The sequence below is a fragment of the Scyliorhinus torazame genome, chromosome 13 (assembly GCF_047496885.1).
Source record: "Scyliorhinus torazame isolate Kashiwa2021f chromosome 13, sScyTor2.1, whole genome shotgun sequence".
Classification (NCBI taxonomy): Eukaryota; Metazoa; Chordata; class Chondrichthyes; order Carcharhiniformes; family Scyliorhinidae; genus Scyliorhinus; species Scyliorhinus torazame.
The window spans coordinates 219,615,464-219,628,960 of NC_092719.1; the positions used below are offsets into that span (position 1 = coordinate 219,615,464).

General features: G+C 53.4%; 1 protein-coding gene across 1 annotated transcript in view; it reads left to right on the top strand.

The window, feature by feature from the left end:
- The window catches only part of LOC140388629 (carbohydrate sulfotransferase 11-like), a 109,836-nt gene that overhangs the window by 91,722 nt on the left and 4,617 nt on the right, over positions 1 to 13,497 (top strand). The gene's annotated exons all lie outside the window — the stretch shown is intronic.

The following is a 13,497-nucleotide window of genomic DNA, read 5'->3' on the forward strand; positions in this document are numbered from 1 at the left end:
CTCCCTCCTAGTTGCACTCCTTCCCTCGCTCCCTCCCTCGTTCCCCCCTCCCTCGTTCCCCCCTCCCTCGTTCCCCCCTCCCTCGTTCCCCCCTCCCTCGTTCCCCCCTCCCTCGTTCCCCCCTCCCTCGTTCCCCCCTCCCTCGTTCCCCCCTCCCTCGTTCCCCCCCCTTCCTCGTTCCCCCCCTCCCTCGTTCCCCCCCTTCCTCGCACCCTCCCTTGCTCCCTCCTTCGCTCTCGCCCTCATTCCCTCCCACCCTTGCTCTCGCACTCCCTCCCTCCCTCTTGCACTCCCTCGCTCCCTCCGTCCTTCCCTCCCTCTCTCGCACTCACGCTCCCTCCCTCCCTCTCTCCCTCACTCCCTCCCTCGCTCTCGCGCACCCTCCCTCCCTCCTTCCCTCCCTCCCTCCCTGCCTCCCTCTCTCTCTCCCTCCCTTGCTCCCGCTCGCACTCACTCGCTCTCTCCCTCCCTCTTGTACTCCCTCCCTCCCTCACACTCCCTCTCACATGCCCTCCCTCCCTCTTGCACACCCTCGCTCCCTCCCTCCCCCTCCCTCGCACTTCCTCGCTCCCTCCCTCCCTCGCACTCACGCTCCCTCCCTGCCTCCCTCCCTCTCGCACTCCCTCCCTCATGCTCCATCCCTCCCTCGCTCTCACACTCCATCCCTCCCTCGCTCTCACACTCCATCCCTCACTCCCTCCCTCGCTCTCGTGCTCCCTCACTCTCAACCTCCCTCCCTCGCACTCATGCTCCTCCCTCCCTCTCGCACTCCCTCCCTCATGCTCCCTCCCATCCTTTCACACTCCCTCCCTCATGCTCCCTCCTTCCCTCTCGCACTCCATCCATACCTCCCTCCCTCGCTCTCGTGCTCCACTCCCTCCCTCACATGCCTTCCCTCCCTCACTCTCGCCCTCCTTCCCTCACTCTTTCCCTCCCTCACTCTCGCCCTCCCTCCCTCACTCTTGCCCTCCCTCCCTCACTCTCGACCTCCCTCCCTCACACTTGCCTTCCCTCCCTCACTCTCTCCCTCCCTCCCTCACTCTCGCGCTCCCTCACTCGCTCTTGCGCTTCCTCCCTTGCCGTTGCTCTCGCCCTCCCTCCCTCGCACTCACGCTCCCTCCCTCTCGCACTCCCTCCCTCATGCTCCCTCCCTCCCTTTCACACTCCCTCCCTCATGCTGCTTCCCTCCCTCTCGCACTCCATCCATACCTCCCTCCCTCGCACTCGTGTTCCCTCACTCTCGCCCTCCCTCCCTCTCACCCTCCCTCCCTCACTCTCGCCCTCTCTCCCTCACTCTCGCTCTCCCTCCCTCACTCTCGCTCTCCCTCCCTCACTCTCGCTCTCCCTCCCTCACTTTCACCCTCCCTCCCTCACGCTGTCGCGCACCCTCAGGCATCGGGTGAAGCATACGCAGTGTAGTACTGCTCAGTGGAGAAGATGTGTGAAGAGATCAGTTCAGTCCATAACAGGGTAGTTTAGGAGTCTGGTAACAGCGGGGAAGAGGCTGTTTTTGAGTCTGTTATAGAATTTACAGAGCAGAAGGAGGCCATTCAGCCCATCGAGTCTGCACTGGCTCTTGGAAAGAGCACCCTACCCACTACCCAAGGTCAACACTGCCACCCTATCCCCATAACCCAGTAACCCCACCCAACACTAAGGGCAATTTTGGACACTAAGGGCAATTTATCATGGCCAATCCACCTAACCTGCACATCTTTGGACTGTGGGAGGAAACCGGAGCACCCGGAGGAAACCCACGCACACATGGGGAGGACGCACAGACTCCGCACAGACAGTGACCCAAGCCGGGAATCGAACCTGGGACCCTGGAGCTGTGAAGCAATTGTGCTATCCACAAGGCTACCGTGCTACTGTGTTTGTGCGTGTTCTCAGAAATATCCCAGGTTAACTCCTGGGTGACTACAGAACTGTAACTGGTGAGGTATCACCGGGATCCTGACGCCTCCCTTATTTACAATCGAGGATTAATGGCGTGCATCTCCTGGTGCCACAGACGGCAAAGTCCCGTTGCCGGGCAACCTGGCAGTGGAGGTGGATAGAACAGGAAACTCAGTTGCTCTCGGCCAATGAGAGGCACCACGGGTGTGGCAGAACGTGCCATGGGGGCTGTCGAAAGTGCCCTCCCGAGTGTATTGGAGCTAAACCTCCTGACGATTCGAAGATCGGTAGGAAAACAAGTTGTGAGGAGGATACAGAGGACTGCTGAGGGACGTAGGTAGGTTAAGCGACGGGGCAAAATAAATTGGCAGATGGAGTTTGATGTGGGGAAAGATCGAGGTGTCCACTTTGGGACGAAGAATAGAAAAGTGGAGTACCGTTGAAATGGAAAGAGATTACAAATTCCGCCAGGTAGAGTTATCTAGGAGCCAAATTCTGTCGGATAAGACTCCAGTGAAGCAGCTTGGGATATTTTGCTTTGTTCTAGGTGCTGTGTAAATGCAGGCTGTTCTAGATTACTCACAATTACTCGGAGCCTATTTGATTTATAGTGACAGCGGAGGATGTTTATTGAAGTGGCTGGAAGCTCTGCAGGGATAGCTGGAAGGTTGTGGACAGGCCCTTGGCCAGGTTTCAGAACCAATAAAATGTTTCAGATGTAATGTTTGCAGGACTGGTCCAGTGTGTGACTCTGCCTGATTGGGAGCTGAGGGGAGAGAGAGAGCCAGCGAGATTGTCTTTATCAACTTCTTTCTGTGTTCAATTAGTCCTTAACCTCCACTAGAAAGTTCGCTTCAGAATTTGCCAAAACATAAATCTGATTAATACGTCCTTGATTTCTCCTTCCAGCTGTATTTAGAGAATTCTTGGCAATGTTCAACGTTCAGTTTAACAGCTTTTCAAAATCAACATTAATTCAGTCTTTGTTCCCCTGCCTGGCTCGCCTTTCATTGGCTCCTTCCTCCACTGATTACCCGTAGATATCCAGAGCGGATTGGCAGAAGTGAGGCATTGGGAAGACTGAAGCTATTGTCTCCATGACCCCTTTGCAAACTCTCATCGCCAATTCCACCTCCTTTGCATGCCGCTGCCCCCCGCCTGAAGCCATTTGCAATCTCGTTGTCCTACTCGACCCAAAAGTGAATTTGTGACCCTGCTTCTCAGGTTGTCTTTTTCATAAAGCCTGCCTGCTTCCACATCTGTAACATCAGCCGTCTCCTCCCCCACAACCACCCATCTGCTACTGAAACCCCCGGCTGTGACCTTTAACGCCTCCAAACTCACTGCTGTATTCCAACGTTCTCCTGGCCTGCCCATCCCCTTCCCCCGTCCGCAACGCTTGCGACCACCTCTCCTGACTGTTTCCCCATTCACCCCGTACTCTCTGACCTGCACTGGCCTCTGGGTCCGATAGCGCATCTGATTTAAAATTGTTATCTATTTAAAATCCTTTGTGTTTCTGTTGTTCTCTCTGTTTCTCCTCGGAGATTTTCAACTCTTTGCCATCTCTCCGTTCTGGCCTCTTGACCAGAACATTCCACTTTGGGCCTTCAGCTGTCGAGACCCTAACTCTGCAAATCCCTCCCGAAACCTCTCCACCTCTCTCAAATACTCTCCACCTTCTCTCCATCTACCCCCACTTCTAGCCACCTTCCCACCTTTAAGATGTTGCCTCTTTGACCCAGCTTTTTGTCACCTTTCCCAATCTCCGCATCGGATTTTGTTCGGATTATATGTTGGGATGTTGGTCTATGATAAAATGGTTTAGATGGAAGGAACCTGAATTCCTATAGCAAGCTCAGAATGCCACAAAGCCCGTTGCGACTTATAGAGCATTTTGAAACAGTAGCCAATTTGCACACAGCAATATATCAGAGAGAGCAGGGTTCGACCATCAGGTTTGCTGATAGATAATGATTGGCACCAGGACACTGGAGATCACACATCTGAGAGGGTGGAAGTAACCTCAGTTTAACAACTCCTCCAAAAGACAAAACATCAAACAACAAAGCACCCTCTGACAGTGCAGCACTTCCTCAGTACTGACCGTCTGACAGTGCAGCACTCCCTCAGTACTGACCCTCTGTCAGTGCAGCACTCCCTCAGTACTGACCCTCTGACAGTGCGGCACTCTCTCAGCACTGACCCTCTGACAGTGCGGCACTCTATCAGCACTGACCCTCTGACAGTGCGGCACTCCCTCAGTACTGACCCTCTGACAGTGCGGCACTCCCTCAGTACTGACCCTCTGACAGTGCGGCACTCACTCAGTACTGACCCTCTGACAGTGCAGCACTCCCTCAGTGCTGACCCTCTGACAGTGCAGCACTCCCTCAGTACTGACCCTCTGACAGTGCAGCACTCCGTCAGTGCTGACCCTCTGACAGTGCAGCACTCCCTCAGTGCCGACCCTCTGACAGTGCAGCACTCCCTCAGTACTGACCCTCTGACAGTGCAGCACTCCCTCAGTACTGACCCTCTGACAGTGCGGCACTCGCTCAGTGCTGACCCTCTGACAGTGCAGCACTCCCTCAGCACTGACCCTCCGACAGTGCAGCACTCCCTCAGTACTGACCCTCTGACAGTGCGGCACTCTCTCAGCACTGACCATCTGACAGTGCGGCACTCCCTCAGTACTGACCCTCTGACAGTGCGGCACTCACTCAGTACTGACCCTCTGACAGTGCAGCACTCCCTCAGCACTGACCCTCCGACAGTGCAGCACTCCCTCAGTACTGACCCTCTGACAGTGCAGCACTCCCTCAGTACTGACCCTCTGACAGTGCAGCACTCCCTCAGTACTGACCCTCTGACAGTGCGGCACTCCCACAGTACTGACCCTCTGACAGTGCAGCACTCCCTCAGTGCTGACCCTCTGACAGTGCAGCACTCCCTCAGTACTGACCCTCTGACAGTGCAGCACTCCCTCAGTGCTGACCCTCTGACAGTGCAGCACTCCCTCAGTGCTGACCCTCTGAGAGTGCAGCACTCCCTCAGTACTGACCCTCTGACAGTGCAGCACTCCCTCAGTACTGACCCTCTGACAGTGCAGCACTCCCTCAGTACTGACCCTCTGACAGTGCGGCACTCGCTCAGTGCTGACCCTCTGACAGTGCAGCACTCCCTCAGCACTGACCCTCCGACAGTGCAGCACTCCCTCAGTACTGACCCTCTGACAGTGCAGCACTCCCTCAGTACTGACCCTCTGACAGTGCGGCACTCCCTCAGTGCTGACCCTCTGACAGTGCAGCACTCCCTCGGTACTGACCCTCTGACAGTGCAGCACTCCCTCAGTACTGACCCTCTGACAGTGCAGCACTCCCTCAGTACTGACCCTCCGACAGTGCAGCACTCCCTCAGTACTGACCCTCTGACAGTGCGGCACTCCCTCAGTACTGACCCTCTGACAGTGCGGCACTCCCTCAGTACTGACCCTCTGACAGTGCAGTACTCCCTCAGTACTGACCCTTTAACAGTGCAGCACTCCCTCAGTACTGACCCTCTGACAGTGCAGCACTCCCTCGGTACTGACCCTCTGACAATGCGGCACTCCCTCGGTACTGACCATCTGACAGTGCGGCACTCCCTCAGTACTGACCCTCTGACAGTGCGGCACTCCCTCGGTACTGACCCTCTGACAGTGCAGCACTCCCTCAGTACTGACCCTCTGACAGTGCGGCACTCTCTCAGTACTGACCCTCTGACAGTGCAGTACTCCCTCAGTACTGACCCTTTGACAGTGCAGCACTCCCTCGGTACTGACCCTCCGACAATGCGGCACTCCCTCGGTACTGACCATCTGACAGTGCGGCACTCCCTCAGTACTGACCCTCTGACAGTGCGGCACTCCCCCAGTACTGATCCTCTGACAGTGCGGCACTCCCTCCGTACTGACCCTCTGACAGTGCGGCACTCCCTCGGTACTGACCCTCTGACAGTGCAGCACTCCCCCAGTACTGACCCTCTGACAGTGCGACACTCCCTCAGTACTGACCCTCTGACAGTGCAGCACTCCCTCAGTACTGACTCTCTGACAGTGCAGCACTTCCTCAGTACTGACCCTCTGACAGTGCGGCACTCCCTCAGTGCTGACCCTCTGACAGTGCAGCACTCCCTCAGTGCTGACCCTCTGACAGTGCAGCACTCCCTCGGTACTGACCCTCTGACAGTGCAGCACTCCCTCAGTACTGACCCTCTGACAGTGCAGCACTCCCTCAGTACTGACCCTCCGACAGTGCAGCACTCCCTCAGTACTGACCCTCCGACAGTGCGGCACTCCCTCAGTACTGACCCTCTGACAGTGCGGCACTCCCTCAGTACTGACCCTCTGACAGTGCAGTACTCCCTCAGTACTGACCCTTTGACAGTGCAGCACTCCCTCAGTACTGACCCTCTGACAGTGCAGCACTCCCTCGGTACTGACCCTCTGACAATGCGGCACTCCCTCGGTACTGACCATCTGACAGTGCGGCACTCCCTCAGTACTGACCCTCTGACAGTGCGGCACTCCCTCGGTACTGACCCTCTGACAGTGCAGCACTCCCTCAGTACTGACCCTCTGACAGTGCAGCACTCCCTCAGTACTGACCCTCCGACAGTGCAGCACTCCCTCAGTACTGACCCTCCGACAGTGCGGCACTCCCTCAGTGCTGACCCTCTGACAGTGCAGCACTCCCTCAGTGCTGACCCTCTGACAGTGCAGCACTCCCTCGGTACTGACCCTCTGACAGTGCAGCACTCCCTCAGTACTGACCCTCTGACAGTGCAGCACTCCCTCAGTACTGACCCTCCGACAGCGCAGCACTCCCTCAGTACTGACCCTCTGACAGTGCGGCACTCCCTCAGTACTGACCCTCTGACAGTGCGGCACTCCCTCAGTACTGACCCTCTGACAGTGCAGTACTCCCTCAGTACTGACCCTTTGACAGTGCAGCACTCCCTCAGTCCTGACCCTCTGACAGTGCAGCACTCCCTCGGTACTGACCCTCTGACAATGCGGCACTCCCTCGGTACTGACCATCTGACAGTGCGGCACTCCCTCAGTACTGACCCTCTGACAGTGCGGCACTCCCTCGGTACTGACCCTCGGATAGTGCAGCACTCCCTCAGTACTGACCCTCTGACAGTGCGGCACTCCCTCAGTACTGACCCTTTGACAGTGCAGCACTCCCTCGGTACTGACCCTCTGACAATGCGGCACTCCCTCGGTACTGACCCTCTGACAGTGCAGCACTCCCTCAGTACTGACCCTCTGACAGTGCAGTACTCCCTCAGTACTGACCCTTTGACAGTGCAGCACACCCTCAGTACTGACCCACTGACAGTGCAGCACTCCCTCAGTACTGACCCTCTGACAGTGTGGCACTCCCGCAGTACTGACCCTCTGACAGTGCGGCACTCCCTCGGTGCTGACCCTCTGACAGTGCGGCACTCCCCCAGTACTGATCCTCTGACAGTGCGGCACTCCCTCGGTACTGACCCTCTGACAGTGCGGTACTCGCTCGGTACTGACCCTCTGACAGTGCGGCACTCCCTCAGTACTGACCCTCTGACAGTGCGGCACTCCCTCGGTACTGACCCTCTGACAGTGCGGCACTCCCTCGGTACTGACCCTCTGACAGTGCGGCACTCCCCCAGTACTGATCCTCTGACAGTGCGGCACTCCCTCGGTACTGACCCTCTGACAGTGCGGCACTCCCTCGGTACTGACCCTCTGACAGTGCGGCACTCCCTCAGTACTGACCCTCTGACAGTGCGGCACTCCCTCAGCACTGACCCTCTGACAGTGCGGCACTCCCTCGGTACTGACCCTCTGACAGTGCGGCACTCCCTCAGTACTGACCCTCTGACAGTGCGGCACTCCCTCGGTACTGACCCTCTGACAGTGCGGCACTCCCTCGGTACTGACCCTCTGACAGTGCGGCACTCCCTCGGTACTGTACTGGATGTGCTGGCTTGGATATTGTGCTCCAGTTTCTGCAGTGGGATTTGAACCTATAAATTACTGACTGAGAGACAAGTTTGGTTGTCGTTGAACTAGTGAATGAAAATGAAATGAAAATCGCTTATTGTCACAAGTAAGCTTCAAATGAAGTTACTGTGAAAAGCCCCTAGCCGCCACATTCCGCCGCCTGTTCGGGGAGGCTGGGACGGGAATCACATCAGTGGCATCAGATATAAATGCAATTAAAGCAAAACTTGCTGGAAATACCCCGTGATTGTGGAGAGGGAGCAAATTATTGTTCTCGGTCAAGGTGACCTTTAATGAGATCAGTTCTGATGAAAGGTTACCTGGACCTGAAACAGTAACTGTTCTCCCACTGAAGCTTCCTGACCTGCTGAGTATTTCCGGCAGTTTTGTTTTCCTTTCCCATTTCCAGAATCTGTACTATCTTGCCTTAGCGAGTTGGTGTTGCTCTGATCGCTGGCTTCGCTCCACCCTCAGCGTCTGCAGGACTTTGACATGCAAGAACACGGGCATTCTCCATTGAATCCCTGAAACGTTTCAAAATTGTCCAGTGTTTTGAATTAGTTTTGAGGTTTCGGTTTAAGTGAAGATGTCGCCGTTACGTTGAAAAGGTTGGTGGATAAGCTGCACTTGTTCCTGGCAGGGTGGCTGTGACAGCAACATTGAACAGACCTCCTGTCTGCCCTTGTTGCAACCGTGTCCTGTGGTAATTCCAGTCAATGCCAGTGGGGGGAGGAAGCGAGTAGTTTCAAATCCCATTCGGAACAACAGCCCTGTGACAAATGAAGAAAGTCTGATCTCCCTCGTACGATTCAAAGGACCCCAGCTGTGCCATGGCCAGGGAGTTCTCGGAACTTGTTCTGAAACCAATTAAGGCAAGAGTTGCATTGATGATCTCAACAACTCACTCAAACAATTCCAGCTTGTCAGCCAAAAGGCTGATACAATTCAGTTCTCTCTGAATACGGAGCCGGAAATCCACTCCAAGGAGTTTATGTGGACGGAACTGTCCGTCCGTTCCGACAGCGGGATGAAAGATATACATCTTGGTGGATTGGCCACGCTGAATTGCCCCTCAGTGTCCAAGGACGTGCAGGCTCGGTTGGGTTGTGGGGATAGACTGGGGGGAAAGGCCTAGGTAGGGGGCTCTTTCAGAGGGTCGGTGCGGACTCAATGGGCCGAATGGCCTCCTTCTGGACCGTAGGGATTCCGTGGATATATCTCGCTCTGACGACCCATTGCTGCTGATCTGCATCACATATTTTTTCTGAAAAGGATCTATTATCCCTTGTGGCCAGTTTGTTGTTTGAGAAGCTTATCATCAAGACCTTGGCTTTTGTCTGCCAGTATGATTCCATGAGCTTCCAGTTCAGGAGATTACACGGCCCAAATAATAATCATTAATAATCTTTATTATCACAAGTAGGCTTACATTAACACTGCAATGAAGTTACTGTGAAAAGCCCCTAGTCGCCACACTCCTGGCGCCTGTTCGGGTACACGGAGGGAGAATTCAGAATATCCAGTTCACCAAACAGCACGTCTTTCGGGACTTGTGGGAGGAAACCGGAGCACCCGGAGGAAACCCACGCAGACACGGGGAGAACGTGCAGAGTCCGCACAGACAGTGACCCAAGCCGGGAATCGAACCTGGGACCCTGGAGCTGTGAAGCAACTGTGCTACCGTGCCCCTCATGCTACCTGTAAAGTCACTGACATGATCTTTGCCCCCATTCAACCTCATCTATCTGTCCAAATCCCTCTTAAAATGAATCCACTGGAATTCACTTCCCCGATCTTTTCAGCTTCAGAGTTCCCAATCTCAACAACTCTCGGAGTCAAAACCTTTCCCCTAATCTCCGCGTGGCTCTTTCTCCAGTGATTCTATTCCCTCTCATTATTCATCAGAGGAAACAATTTTTCTCCATCAAAGCCTCTCGCCATCTTCAAAACCTGGACTGGGTCACCTTTCTCACAGCTGTGCCCGAGGGAAACAATCCTAACGTTTCCAATTTCTCCTCATAACTGGAATGCCTGATCCCCGGTAACACCCTAACAAACCTCCTCTGAGTCCTTACCAAGGTCTTTGCACCATTCCTGAAGTCTACTACCCAGAATTGTCCACAATACTCCACCTCAGGCCTGAGCCAGCGTGAACTCCTTTTATGTTCTGCATAAAAACCCAAATCACCACAAATTCGCCGGCCTCATTTCAACGTTGTCCATCTGCACAACGTTCTCTGCTCATCCACACTTTACAAAGTCACCCTATTCATAATTAATTCTCTTCCATCAGAAGGTCAGAAGTGGGGATGTTTGCGGGTGACTGCACAATGTTCAGCACCATTCGTGACTCCTCAGATAATGAAGCAGTCCCTGTCCAAATGCAGCAAGACCCGGACAATATCCAGGCTCGGGCTGGCAAGTGGCAAGTTACATTCGTGCCACACAAGTGCCAAGCAATGACCATCTCCAACAAGAGAGGATCTAACCACCGCTCCTTGACATTCAATAACATTCCCATCGCTGAATCCCCCACAATCAACATCTTGGGGGTTACCATTGATCAGAAACTGAACTGGACCCAGCCACATTAATACTGTGGCTACGAGGGCAGGTCAGAGGCTGGGAATCCTGCGGAGAGTAACTCACCTCCTGGCTTCCCAAAGCCTGCCCACCATCTACGTGTCATAAGCCAGGACTTAGCTGGATGAGCGCAGCTCCAACATCACTGTGGAAGCTGGACACCACCCAGGACAAAGCAGTCCACTTGATTGGTCGTCCTTCCACAAACATTCGCTCCCTCCATCATTGAAGCACAGCGGCAGCCGTGCGCACCATCTACAAGATGCACTGCAGTAGCTCACCAAGCTTCCTTAGACAACACCTTCCAAACCCAAACCCTGGGAACCCACAAGCGGGAGATTTCCCTCCAAGTCACTCACCACCTTGGCTTGGAAATATATCGCTGTTCCTTCACTGTCGCTGGGGCAAAGTCCGGGAACTCCCTCCATAACAGCACAGTGGGGGCAACTGAGGTACATAGACTACAGCGGCTCAAGAAGCAGCTCACCACCACTTTCTCACGGACCATTCGGGACGGGCAATAAATGCTGGTCTGGCCAGCGATCCCACATCCCCTAAATTAATACTTAAAAATCAGCCTTTCATTGTTCGTACCCCTAAAATGCATCACTTCACCAAACTCTGAGCTCCATCGGTCATGCTTTCGCCTGATTCACTATCCTCACTATGTCATCCTAAAGTCTATAAGTACAGTGATCAATCTCTCTCAATGAGGTGGGGAATACCCACAGTGGGGCAGAGCTTTGGGAACTCTGGATCCTGATCTTGACAGGGGTGGATTGAGCAAGTGGGGATGTGGGATTTCCATTGAGAAACCTGGAGGTTTGAGTTTGTACGCTGTTACAGACACCAGATGAGATCCCAACAGTGGCTAAGATACTGGACCTAAGACTGTGTGGAGAGGCCGTATTCACTCCAGGAGTGATTGTATGAGAAATAGGGTTTGGTTATTTTTACAAACAAAACTTTATTATAACAAAAGAAAAACAATATTTGAACTTCAAACCTTAGAAGAACAGTTTACAAATATCTTTTAACCCTGACTCACAATTTTCGAATAAACAGCATGTAAAATGAACATACAGCTCTCAGATCCACTTACACAGGCAGGCAAAAATGATACTTGCATTGCAGAACATATTCTTGCTGTTACTAAAGCTCCTTCAGACCCTTTCCAAAACCCTGCCTCTGGCAGATTTTTCATGGCCTCTTTCGAGCGCTCTCTAAGTTCTTCTGCCCCTGAGAGACTCTGTAATGGGCTAATGGCTGGTGAGACCAGAGTGTCCCAGAGGACAATGGATCTTGGGTGAAGTAGAGGGTGCAGAAGAGATTTACCAGAATGTTGCCTGGTATGGAGGGCATTAGCTATGAGGAGCGGTTGAATAAACTCGGTTTGTTCTCACTGGAATGAAGGAGGTTGAGGGGCGACCTGATAGAGGTCTACAAAATTATGAGGGGCATAGTCAGAGTGGATAGTCAGAGGCTTTTCCCCAGGGTAGAGGGGTCAATTACTAGGGGGCATAGGTTTAAGGTGCGAGGGGCAAGGTTTAGAGTAGATGTACGAGGCAGGTTTTTTACACAGAGGGTAGTGGGTGCCGCGAACTCGCTACCGGAGGAGGTGGTGGAAGCAGGGACGATAGGGACATTTAAGGGGCATCTTGACAAATACATGAATAGGATGGGAATAGAGGGATACGGACCCAGGAAGTGTAGAAGATTGTAGTTTAGACGGGCAGCATGTTCGGCACGGGCTTGGAGGGCCGAAGGGCCTGTTCTTTGTTCTTTGCTGGACGTTTCTTTGTTCTATGTTTTGTTTGAATCACCCCCGATGAACATGGGTATCCTGTTTATTCCCATGCACAAGTTTAAGTCTGAATGGGACAGTGTAACTCAAGCCAGGTGTGGGCGTCTACCTCTGGCTCAGTGCTAGCAGTTTAACCCTCGGGCTGCTAACCCCTACTTTTCCCACTACATCTTCGATTAGATTTCCTAACATTTCCCTTTAGACACACTGAATCATGTGGCATTCGCTCACTTTACGGCGAGTGTAGTTTTGTTTTGGCTGCTTCCTCTTCTGGACATGAGTTTGAATGAAAGATTTGGTTCTAATATTGGTGGGGAGGATCCCGGACAGATCGGGAATCTGAAACTGCTGGTGGCAGTGTGCCGAGCTCTGATCCTGAGGGGACTTTGTATGCGTGGGAGGACAGATACTGGAGAGAGTTTATGATCCAAGAGAGTGGATGTACAGTAGCTACTCCTGGCCCACAAGCAGTGCTGTGAAGACACTTACCTTCTCCCTGAAGATGTCCTTACCTCCCTTTCGGTGTTGGGTTTCCAGACATGCAAAACCAGTTAATACAGAGGCTGCCATTATATTGAAATGGGTACGCTTTCCAGAAAACTGATTGGCTCCTTCTCACGGTCCCAATTCACACTAAACCTGGAAGTGTACTTTGAGGTATTTAAAATCCCACCAGATTCTGCTCCCATCCTTTTTGAGTGGAAACATTTAGCCTATTAGTCCACAGATACCAGTTCTTCTGATGAATGCTGCTTTCATGTGATTGTTTCTCTGTACATGTCTCTCGAGAGCTTTACTCTGTATCTAACCCCGTGCAGTACCTGTCCTGGGTGTGTTTGATGGGGACAGTGTAGAGGGAGCTTTACTCTGTATCTAACCCTGTGCTGTACCTGTCCTGGGAGTGTTTGATGGGGACAGTGTAGAGGGAGCTTTACTCTGTATCTAACCCCGTGCTGTACCTGTCCTGGGTGTGTTTGATGGGGACAGTGTAGAGGGAGCTTTACTCTGTATCTAACCCCGTGCTGTACCTGTCCTGGGTGTGTTTGATGGGGACAGTGTAGAGTGAGCCTTACTCTGTATCTAACCCCGTGCTGTACCTGTCCAGTGAGTGTTTGATGGGGACAGTGCTGAGGGAGCTTTACTCTGTATCTAACCCCGTGCTGTACCTGTCCTGGGAGTG